Raw genomic sequence first — 12,069 nt, forward strand, 5'->3', positions numbered from 1 at the left:
AACCAAGGAAGGGTCTATGAAGCAAGACTGCCTGAAAAACCAGGCACAGAGCTGACCAGAAGTCAAGTTCAAGAACGTGCCAGCACATGAATCACATTGCATAAACCCAACTAATAAATCTGTCCAGCTCTGTGTTTACTCCCACACTCCTGTACTTATGGCTCTGGTGTCTAGAAACCTCCTGTACATTTCTTGTCCAAATGTATTCGCAGCCAATTTATGTCCATTTGTTCTCATGTCAAATTTATCATTTAATTTCATGACCTTTTGCTACTCCCATGGGTTTACCTCATCATATATTTATAGACAGCAATTGTGTCCCCTCTCAACCTCTGTTTTACTGGGCCCAGCTTCTTTTCAGACAGTCAGCCGTTCCTCTGATCACTACACTACTCACTCTTTGCACCCGTTTTAAAAAATAAAACAAAAAAAAATGTATTTGTACTGCAGCCACGGATATTCAGAATTTAAGGGGATGTCTAACAAGCACCTTGGTCAATGGTATGAATACTCCATTTCCTCCATTAAAAATAGTTTCCTCAATATATCTTTCAATTGCATTTTCCCTTTTTGTGGTCTAAGTGCACTGGTAGTTCATAGTAATTCTATGATTGACTGTGACAACTAGGTGGTTTTCCTCTGTCGTTTCCCACTGATGAGTCTACAGTTCATAGCAGATACTTTTCATTAGTCCCCAAGTGCATGACCTTGCAGAGTGTGACCTTAAATTCCATCCCATTTCTATTACCCCAGACTTCAAGGTCATTTAATTCTTCCTGTATAATATTCCAATCCTCCTCTGTATTCATGATATCTCCCAGTTTTGTATCATCAGCAAATTAATTAGTACACTCCTACTTTTTCTGCCTAGGTCATTAAGGAAAATATTAAATAAAATTAATCCCCAGACCAATCCTAAAGGAACTCCACTAGTAACTTTTCTCCAGAGGGAGAAAAAAATCCTTTCAACTTAACTCACTCTCATCTCCTTTTCAGACCCTTACTTATATTACAGTCCTGATACTTGTCCTTATATTTTCCAATTTAACTAATAATTCCCCATGTAGTAATGCATCAAACACTTCACTAAAACACAGATAGGTTGAAACCAATGCATTTGCTTTATCTCAAAAATAAAGTTGTCATTAAAATAAAGGAGTAAGATTAACAAGTTTATCTTCATGATTTTTTAAAATAAATTCATGTTTCACTCAATCTCATGTTTCCTATTTTGAGCTCCTTTTTATTCTTAAAGTCTTCATTTAATTTTTGAGTCACGCCTAGATTGTCTTTAATTTCTACTCTATCCTCAATGCACAGTGATTCTCTTGTGCATTCCCCTCCTCATATAACTGAAAAAGCTTCTGCCATTGGTTTAATTTGGTTTGCAATGCTTAGCTCTGCTTGACTCTTTCCAGTTCTCTGTATCGTTAATCCTTATGAAGCACCAAGATGTACCTTTTTATTGCTGGCCTTCTTCCTCCTACCTCCATTCCTTATTGAGCTTTTATTATTTCTTGTAAAATGTCTGAGGTAGTAATTTATCTGCTAAGAGATATAGTCCCACACATTAGTCCTGGCTGGAGGTACATCACCTTGTTAGTTTAGTAATTGCTGTATAAATAAATAACTAGAGTGAGAAATAACTGGCCCTTCCTGATAGTGGCATTCATTTCCTTGCCTAGGATAGGCAAAGAAGTCTTTCACAAAAGTGAAATTAGGTATTAGATTTTACCATATATTTTAGGGACTCCTCTGCCTATTGAAATGCATCACTGGTGCTCATTAGCACTTGTCCAGTAGAGGCTCCTCTGCCATCCTTGTGATACCAAACCAGCCATTCTCATCTGCACACTTGTTGCGTATTGCTACCACATTTTGTCTTTTTTGCTCCTAGCTTTCACACAGTAACACACCAAAACCTGAGTGCCAAAAATGGCAAAGGGACTGTCAGCAGGCAAGGTTGCTGCAGTGGCAGTATTTTTGGTGGCAGCAGTGTGCACCTGTTAGGGGGGGATGTCGAGCTTCACTGCTGTGGGGATCCAAACACTATCACAAGGATATCAGTTATGTCCTTGACTCATCTTTCCCTTGCTCACGCCAGGCAAAATAAGAAAAAAATTATATGTTCTATATAAGAATATATAAAAGAAATATCGGAAAGATTTTTTTTTCAAAATAGAGTATATCTTCTCTCTATATAGAAGCTATGTATATGTATAGAACATATTCTCCATTAGTAGAAGATATATTGAGATAATGTGTGTAATTAAGTTTATAATATAAAATAATATATAAAAAGTAATTGCATAAATACATACATGCATGCACAATGTCTGCAAATTTAAAACATTTTTACGGAGCCAATCAGAAATAGGAGCTATTAAATGAACATCTAGTACCGATGTTCATTAAAATCCATGAAGATTTTGGCCTTTAGACTTTTTTTTTCCCTCTTTTTCTGTCTCTCCCTACAGTAGCATTATCCTTATCTGCTTAACTAATTTCTGCATACTTGAATTCAGTATGCACTCATACACTGACAGTTTCCTTTATATAGCTGCTGTCCTGAATGGTTGTATAAAGTTTCTGTCACTGATCAAAAACCCTTGTCTTCCAATGGTATCTCTAACTTCTACGCTGTGTATACAGTCAGAATTATCAGTGTAAGTCGTATTACGCATGTTCTGTTTCAAAGTTAATATAGCCAAATATGAAACAATGAAATTTTTTGAGGGGAGCCTCCTGAAGGGCTCTTATCTTTCTCTAAGCATATGACCTTTTTAAGATTATTCTTGGCTTTCATTTGTATATATGTGGAAGAAGAGACCCTGCCTACTTACTGCAGGTTCTTAAAATACAGGGAAGCCAGTGCACTACAGATCAAGGGGAGGGATCAAGCACAGACTCTGTTGTGCTGGCTAAGCCAAATTCTCCATAGCTCTGTTTCTTGTCTCCAGCACTGGTGATTGCTAGAGGAAAGCAGAGACAGTGGCATACAGAAAGTGATTATTTTTCTGCAGTTCCTCCTCCCACGCTCTGGTTATTACTGACTTAGGAACTTAGTAAACTCCGTGTTGCCTCTAGGTCATCTAGTTTAAGAACCACAGTTTCCTGGAGAAGTGAAGGCCACAAATGATAGCATTCTCTCAATTCTAAACCTAAAATGCTCATTTGGTTTGGGTGCTTTGCATCTTGTACAGTGAGAAATAGTGAGTGATTATTCCCAGTTCACTTTCTGGTATTATTCATATGTTTTTGTAGTTTTCTGTCTTATCTCTCTTCTGACATGGATTTTGCAAGTCTTCAACTACCTAAACTCATTCTTCTCGTCATCCTTGAAATCCTTTCCTGGTTCTCCTACATGTGGAGATGGAATGACCAATACCAGACACAGAACCCATAACACTGCTGTTTTACAGAAGGTTTATGCAGAAGCACAGTCCTCTGGACTTCTTCCCCCTTTTTCTTCATTAATAATGCTTATCAATTTGCAATTTTGACCACTACTGATGTTTTCAGAGAATCATTCATATAGACTCCAAGACCTCTTACCCAAATATTTTGGAAGACATTTTTTCATAGGATTATTTTTCTCCATGAGTAACAGGATATATTACTGGGCACTAACGTTCCGTTTCCCAAACAGGCACCTCATGTAGCAGCAGAGTAAAGGTCATGTCTTACTTCTGCTAGTCTCATGTGGATATATCCCAGAGTGCCTAAAATGATTCTCGGTACCTATTTGCAACTAACAGAAACATATCCTGAATGTCCTATACCATTTTGTCACCCAGTCAGATAGAAAATTCCATCCAAGCCTTGACAGCCTCTCGTAGATCTATCAACTTTGAATACTTTTATACCATCTGCAAACAGTGACACCATCTGAATCATCCTCCGCCCTTTATAAAATGTATTTATGACTACACAGTCTGTACAAATCCTCTATCATTCCATTAGCAACCTCTTCTTTGTGAAAACATTTACTTTTTTACTGCCTGCTGTTTCCTATTTTCATTCAGGCATTAACTCAACCCATTTTCTTTTATTTAGTTATTAAGAACTTCATCATTTAAAGACCTTTTGGGTGAGGGATACTCCATATGGCTTTTTGGAAACCCAGATCTAGTAGCTTGATCACACAGTCTTAACTTACATTGTTCTTTGAGCTCCTAGAAAATTGTATTGAATAAATACAATTTATTTTCATTGAAACTGTATTGATACTTACTAACTTACCTGGTACCAAAGTTAAACTTCTGCAAATTCACATTTGAATTCCATCTGGAGAAGTATAATCTGCTCCTCACGATTAGATCCTGCTGATTTTCTCCTGTTTGTTCCAAAATCTCTTCTATAGACTTTTCAGTTGAAAATAGCTTCTTTTATTCTCATCTTGCAAGACTGAACCTGGAAGAAAAGAATACCTTGATATTGTTAATACTAACTACTGATTTAAGACTTAAATTTAACTTTTCTGCTGTGAACTTATGCTACTTAAATGCTCCATTTATATTTTCAACATTGAACTCCAGGAATTCCATTCAGGACACTCAGGAGACTCTGCTGCACCCCCTGTACAGATACTGAACATGAACAAAAACATCAGCTGGGTTTAACATGCCTGCCCAACACAACATTCAGGTCACAACCCTCCAGATTGATATTTCTTCTTTACAAACCACTCCCAGCACACACCTAGTGTTGGTACTGAATTTAATTCAAGAAAAATGAAATCAAACCAGATATGTGGATAACAAGGAAGCATTTTTTATTGATGGAGAAACCTGCTCAGTCTTAATATAAGACAGAAGTAGATAATAATATTCAGTGTGTCACTAACTTTATTGTCTTTGATCTAACCCTCTGTAAAAGATCTTTTTTCCTTTCTCATGTAGTGCTATCATTTTTACATATATTCAGTGCCACTCATCCACTGTCTGTATCAGAAATTAAAAAAAAAAAAAAGTACACATTTCTGCTCTTCAGAAGGATGTAAAATGCCTATTAATTATATATCAGCCATATGTTTGCAACCGTAGACACAGAGTTAAAAAGGAGTTTTGTGATAGACATATCATTTACTGAACTGAATGGATATTTAAATCCCAGTTGTCTGAAGAAGGGGGAATTGAGTGTCTAGTGTCTGTCTGTAATATCTCATTGAAATGAACAATACTGTGCTCTTACAGAAGAAGAAAGAAAATTGCTTGGACAGGTAATATGAATTCCAGACATGTTAGTGATTGCTTTGCCATTTCTGAAGCGTCAAATTTTTAAATCAGCATTATTCACCCCTAATTAATAATATAAATAGTTTAAAACCATTTTTTCCTATAATTGCTTTTTCACGTGCCTTTTCCAAATATTCTCACCCTAAGACAGTATTTAGGCTTGAGAGGCCTACAACCTCACGTTTATAGTTCAGCAGCACTTATAGTTCAGCAAGGACCTTAAGCTGTGCTTTTCAAGTTTTATTAAAAACTAGTTCCAGTTCCATACTGATTTTCCTGCTGTGCATATGAAAATGCCAAAAGCATTTCGGGGGATATTAACAAATTTCAACAGCACAAAACCAATCCTACATTTTGCAGATAATTAGACCTTCTGAAATAATTTTGAAAAGGCGGTTTCTTTTGTGATCTGTAAGTAATTCACTTTCATGGACACATATCCCTTCTTAGAACTAGCTAGGGTAATTTACACATTACAAGGCTTGTAGACGTAGTTGGCCACTTATCCAATGCTAATAAATTGAAAACGTGCGTGCATGATTTAACAGAGAAAGGAAGATGCGAATGTAGTGCAGGTAATTGCTGAATTACAGTTCTGCTTGCGGCAGCTAAAGAATAAGTGAACAGAGCTGTCTGGAGGACATAAGTTACTTTGTATCAACTTTCAAAATGCCGATTTTTCTTCTAACTATTTGAAAACAACCATTTGACTATTTCTAAGAAAATACTTTGTGTCAAAATGCCTGTTTCCAGGCAAAATGATTCCACACATTCAAGTTTGAGTTTGTATGTGGGGAGGGGATGTAAGATCGTATTCTACTCCTTTTCTGTATCCATACTGAAAATTAGAGAAGAAAATGAGCCGATCTGTAAAATCTCCGCAGATTTTGTTGCAAAATATTTCACTTTCAAAAAAGACTGCTTTTTTTTGTTAAAAATATTGCTGCAAAATATTTCTACAAGTCTCTTCATCTCACTGGTCACTGGCTAAATTTGTGTAGCATTTCCAGTGCCTAACTTCACAAAAAGTTACTTCTAGATTTGATTCTCTTTTACTGGGAGTGAACCTCTGCAGGTTCACAAAGAGCTTCAGTTTTGAAGAGCTCCCTACTTCAAAAGAAGAAACCTTCTCTTTCTTTACCAGGGTCTCATTTTGGCCTCTGCCAGCATCAGGTGTTTTGCAAGGTTTGTTACAAAGTCTATGGGAAAAATAAGCCTGAGAGCTCTTGACAGAGGTGGAAGTTTGGGAGAGAAAAGGAAACACAGTTGAAGACTACAGAAGCGCTGTATTGTGGCACACAGGTGATGCAGCAAAGAGCTTTCTCATCTTCTGCATGCAGTTTTTCTTTGCTCCGGCAACACCTCTATTTTTTTCTTGTACTATTTGATATTGAATTCCCCCCATCCCTATCAGTTTTTAAATAGACATGTATGAAAAAATCTAACCCTTGAATTACAACTCTCGAGCAGGAAACAGAGACATAAACTGAACAGTGAGGGGCAAATGTCATAATTACAGCAGTAAAATCCTGAAAATACTGTAACACTGAAAGCAGCTTGGAATTGTGCCACAGCAACCAGCACAGAAATGGAGTCAGCAAATACAAGCATTGTGGTTCTTATTTAAACTAGCAGTGTTAGCCATAGTAAAGAGAAATAGATAGAAGTAAAGTGCCTAAAGTGCACAGGCATTCTTCTCTCCACATTTTCATAGATAAGAAAATTCTTTAAGTACCAGTAACTGTTTCAGTCTGCCCTTTAAATTATGGAAATCAGGAGAAACATCCCTAAGGTGGGTCATGTCAAGAAGCACGAAAGAGGTGTAAAGAGTGGGAGACCTAACTCAGCAGTTATATATTCCCGTTCAAAGAGAAATTTGAAAGTATTTATCAGACTTCTGTTGTTCACCACCTAAAACAATTCCCATTACAAACCACAGAACTAAATTTTTGAGTTCTTCATTTTCCTTTTTGAAGTGTTAATAGCCGATATGCTGTACAATTACTTTGTACTGAGCAGACAAAGTATTTCAAACACAGCTCAACATTTCCTGCCTCCCTTCTTAATTCAGACATTCTGGAAACGGTGTCATTCTTATCACTCCTCCTATTATTTCTGTTCTACATCTCCAGTGGCTTCAGATCTTCCTGCCACCCATCCAACATGGTCTTTGAATATCCCTCAACAACTCACACCAGCCACTGGCTTCAGAATCAGCCCTCAGCAGCCCAGCACTACCTTGGAAAGTGGATGTCATTATTGCCATTGATCACCAATGGAGCAGGGGATCTGTGTTAGCTGAAAAGACGTCTAACTCTTCAGTATTGCCTCAGTTCACGGTGGTTCTTTTTCTATCTCCTGATATTTTATTACAGCAGAATCATTTTAATTGGCACATGCTGGTGGAAACAAAACTGCATCTGTTGAGGGCCAGATTCTAGCACTCCTGCTCAGACGGTACAAGTCCCTTGTTCTGGACTATGTCCATTGAAATCAAGGGATCTGCCCAATTGTTAAGGGTTCATAGGAACACATTGTTCTGATAGGTATTCACTTTTATTCCATAATATGCTTTAAAAATACACACTGTACAAACCATTAAAAAAACTTCTATTAAAGTAAGTTTTGCCATAATAGAGCAGGGAAGCAGCAGGAAGTGAACAAAGGCTACCCAGCATGACACTTATGCTAGAAAACACCAATTCACACCTGTTAACTACTGTGAATAAAATCTTTGGAATCAGTTCCTCAAAAAAGTCAAAGAAAGAAAGAAAAACTGTTCACCATGAAAGAAAACGGGAACCTCAGGTGTGCTGCTGAAAGCTCACAGAGTCAGATCAGCATTTATAATCAGTCACTTCTGAGACTACCTGAAGGAATGGAAGGAGGGGACTTGGCAGGTACACAAAGTACACACAAGCACTGAAGAATTGGTCCTCATAATTTTGAAGTGAAATAGATGATAACATCACCAGGTCCCAGCAAAGATACAATGTTCTAAACTAAAAGTTCAGCTAGAGCTTTGGTCCTGGGAGATAATTATAAAGCTGTCTGACCTAACTGACCCAACCTAATGAAATGAGTAGAGCTGAACTGAGGAGAAAAGAAAAATATACAGTGAGATTCAAAATAGGGTTCCTGATCTATGACTGCTATTAAGATTCCTGAGAAAACAGACACATCGTTGTCAAAAGCTTATTCATTAATAGATGTATGCAACCAAGCAGAGTATAGAAGCAGAAATGGACAAATTCTGATCACTTTAAATATGTCTACAAATCTGGAGGTGGTTGCCTGAGAAATGTCCATAAAAATGGAAGTGATTGTACCCAGGCTATCTGTTTAAGCTCCTATAGACATTAAGCATTTAATCATTACTTTTATTTATCAGTCTAATGTCCAATTACACATCCTTACCTTTGAGCAATATTTCATCAACCTGACTCATCACTGGAAATCTGTCCCCTCATTATTAATAATATATTCCATTATTCGGAATAGAATGCTCTTGAGGGGAGACCTAAGATTACTGAAGAACTTACGGGTTTATATCTTACGTATGTTAAATCTGTTTTATATTAGCTCTGAGTCCAAGGTAAGCTTGAAGTAGGAAAATCCAGCTGTGGGAAGCATGGCTTGGTGAATTTTCTAGCGTTATGAGGCTACCTTCCCAATCAGCTGCAGGAACGTACTGCTGAGAAATGGCAATAGGGCCTGCAGATCCACAGCCCAGCAATTCTTGGCTTCACAAGCAGCCCAAAAGGCCTGTTCAGAGATGACACAGCATAAATCCTGATACTGTATCTCACTCTCCCTTATTTACAGATACATGTAGTCTTAAACAAGGGACGCTTTAGCAGGCAAGAGCAAAGTACAGTCCTCAGTGTGCAAATACAGTTCAGCAGAACTCCAACTAAAGCATGTTAGCCTCAAGGGCTTTTCTCTCAAACTGTGCTCCTAAGTTCTGCACAGAAGGAAACTTGCTGAACTACATCTTTCTGAACTTTAAAGGAAGTCCTGGTTCTAAGCTGAATGACAGGGTAAATGAATGAGTAACTTCACTGAAGGCAAGGAGCTGCAGAGAATCCAGACAACGCAGTCATTACAAGAAAATGTTCTATCTTTTATTTTAAACTCTTTTGTTCTAAGAACATTACCCATCTCAGATGCTTTATTCTCAGCAGCAATCCTTAGTGTGGTCTTTGAGGATTCTCTTAAATAACATCTAGTATGGACGTGTAAAGGAAATGGACCAGAACAATCAAATCCGAAGTTTACTTTTTAAACCTAATTCTAGCCTCTCTCTTATTCCCAGACCACTCCTCCCAACCTCCTTCATCGTCTTCCCAAGCCAGTTTTATTCCTGTCTTTTTCTCCCTGGATGATTTCCTCACAGCAGGCAGAGAGGTACCACTTTCAGGCAACTTCTGCTGTGCATCAGTTGCTACCATGTAGACTATTTCTTGAGGCTCCTTTATATGGCTCAGCCTACCCAGATGTAAAAAAACATTTAATCCTGTCATAGTTGCTTTAGCCTTAATAATTTCCATGCTTCTGTGTCATTTAGTAGTTGGCCACAGTGAAAGCTCATTTTGTTGGAAGGTGACATGCTGCCCATCCTGAATCATTTCAGATTCAGTCCTGGATTCTGAATGGGATCACTAGCTTAACTGTGTCCCTATTATTGTTAGCTGCTATATCATAAACTATTTGTAGGTAGACAGGTCTTTCTTTGGCCTTCACAGCGGTTCTTTCACAGGTGCTAACAATTCTTTTTTTATGAAATTTTAAAAATACAGATGCTTAAATTGGATGAAGGATGCTCCAAAAGTAATGCCTCCTATTTTAATATGTTGGCCCACAACGTCAGAGGCGGATATTGGCACTATGACAGTAGAGGTTGAACCTTCCCACCAATATCCATGTGGGAAAAAACGGCACCCACTGATATTCATCAACACTTGCTGAACATTTATGGAAACCAAACAGTGGATATGAGCGCAGTGAGGGGGTGGGTAGCGTGTGAGTGGCAACAGAGATGTGAAAGAAAAGCCATGTTCCAAATGACCATGCAGAATTTTACAAGCACAGCACGCAGGCTCTTATGCGTTGCTTGCAAAAATGCACAGCTAATGGTGTTGACTGTATTGAAAAAATAGTGTTTTCTGGCTGAGAATTTGCTCTATCAAATAGTGTTATTGTGCTCTTTGTATTTGTTGTAGTTTCCATTGAAATAAAGAGGCAGCATTTCTTTTGGAGCTACCTATAAAATAAATGTACTGGGACAACTAAGCCAATGAAAGTAAAAAGTGTACTTCAAGAATGCTTTAAAAAAATCACTTCCTGACCAAATATTTGAGAAAACCACTAATATTTCGTTTCTATACTGAAAGATTCAAAAGGCAAATAGAACAATACTAAACTTTAACAGTACCTAATAACTCTGAATATCCTGCACTGTCATCAATATACTAATGATATCTTGTAATACTAATTTTAAGAAGTCCAGGAAAATTAACATTACATATTTATAAGCGTATTACTCAAATGATTTATAATCTCAGAGGTCTCTGCAGTACTTGAAAATCTTTTTTTGTTTGTTTCACTGGGCAAGAGCATAAAATGACACAAAGTGCTAATCTTGTTTACTTACACTTCTTGCAAGGTTGTATAATCTTTTTGTTCTGCCATGAGGTAGACCTCCTCTCTTTTTGCCCTCGGGACTCTTTTTCCCAGTTTCAAGAATGTGATTGTCTGAGGGAAGGAAATAGGAAAGACACCAACACCATCAGTTCAAATTTTGAAAATAGCTTACACTTGCAAATCTTTTTTTTTTCCCACATTAAAAATACATAGCTTTGGAAATATTTTTGGTAAGGTTTCAAAAATAAGACATTATAAGATCAAGGACTAAGGGATAAATCACTCTTACAGTGCAAAGATACTGCTGAAAATTTTTACCAGGACTGGAAGCAGAGTTGGCAAAGTGATTTCAATTAGTCAGGCCTGGCTATATACTGAGAAGTCTATGCTTGCATATCCATTTTTTTTTACGCCAGTGCTTCTTTTGGATTCTTAGATAAAGGAGTATAAAATGGGCATTCTCCACTTGATGCAATTTCACTATACAGTGATTCCCATCAATGTATAATTAAAAGTGGATTTCCTTTTCCCTGTTTGGCTGAGGTGGGGGAGGGTCTGCATAAACCTGGTTGATGTGAAGTGAACAAAGAGAACTTTCATGAGTTCTCCTGCAAACAGTCTATCAGTTACAATTCCTAGTGTTCACACTGCTGCACTGTTCAAAAGGAGCTCTAAAAAAAAAGTCAAGCAGGGGGTCCAAGAAAAATTCAACCCGCATGCCAACTAAGGGAAAGAAAGAGAAGGCAGGAAAAAAAACCTAGCTTTTGTTGTAAAAAGAACTAATGAAGCTGCTCTTAGAACTGTCCATGGTGACACAACAAGCCTGTGCACCCACACACATTGTGAGAATGCCAGTCACCCACAGTAATGAGAAAAGGAAACACTGTGGGCAAAGGAAATATATGAATACACTGCTTTTATGGTTTAACTGTGGGGAATCACAACGCTGGCCCACAATATCTTGTGCCAACTGCCAAAAGTGGTAAAGTAATACATAAGGTTGTCTACTTATATTTTTCTTACCGACAAGATGGACTGGTGGGGGGTAAAATCCCATTATCATTATAAATTGCTAATTAAATAATTATCATTAGATGGGCAGACAGAACTCATTCCAATGAATTCCTTGGAGGGCTTTCAGTAAAGAAAAACAGTAATTTTGATTATTTTTTTTATCCATACTTCCTGC

The 12,069-nt window shown here is 37.5% G+C and overlaps 1 long non-coding RNA gene across 2 annotated transcripts in view; it reads right to left on the bottom strand.

Annotated features, from left to right (window-relative positions):
- Window positions 1–12,069, bottom strand: part of LOC110398216 — a 292,377-nt gene that overhangs the window by 50,131 nt on the left and 230,177 nt on the right. For both annotated transcript variants that reach the window (XR_002438264.1, XR_002438263.1), the window contains 2 exons: window positions 10,891–10,991; window positions 4,243–4,413 (listed from right to left, as the gene is read on the bottom strand). This is a non-coding gene — a long non-coding RNA (uncharacterized LOC110398216). The remainder of the gene's footprint in view (window positions 1–4,242; window positions 4,414–10,890; window positions 10,992–12,069) is intronic.

Source organism: Numida meleagris, chromosome 4 (genome assembly GCF_002078875.1).
Source record: "Numida meleagris isolate 19003 breed g44 Domestic line chromosome 4, NumMel1.0, whole genome shotgun sequence".
NCBI classification, from domain to species: Eukaryota; Metazoa; Chordata; class Aves; order Galliformes; family Numididae; genus Numida; species Numida meleagris.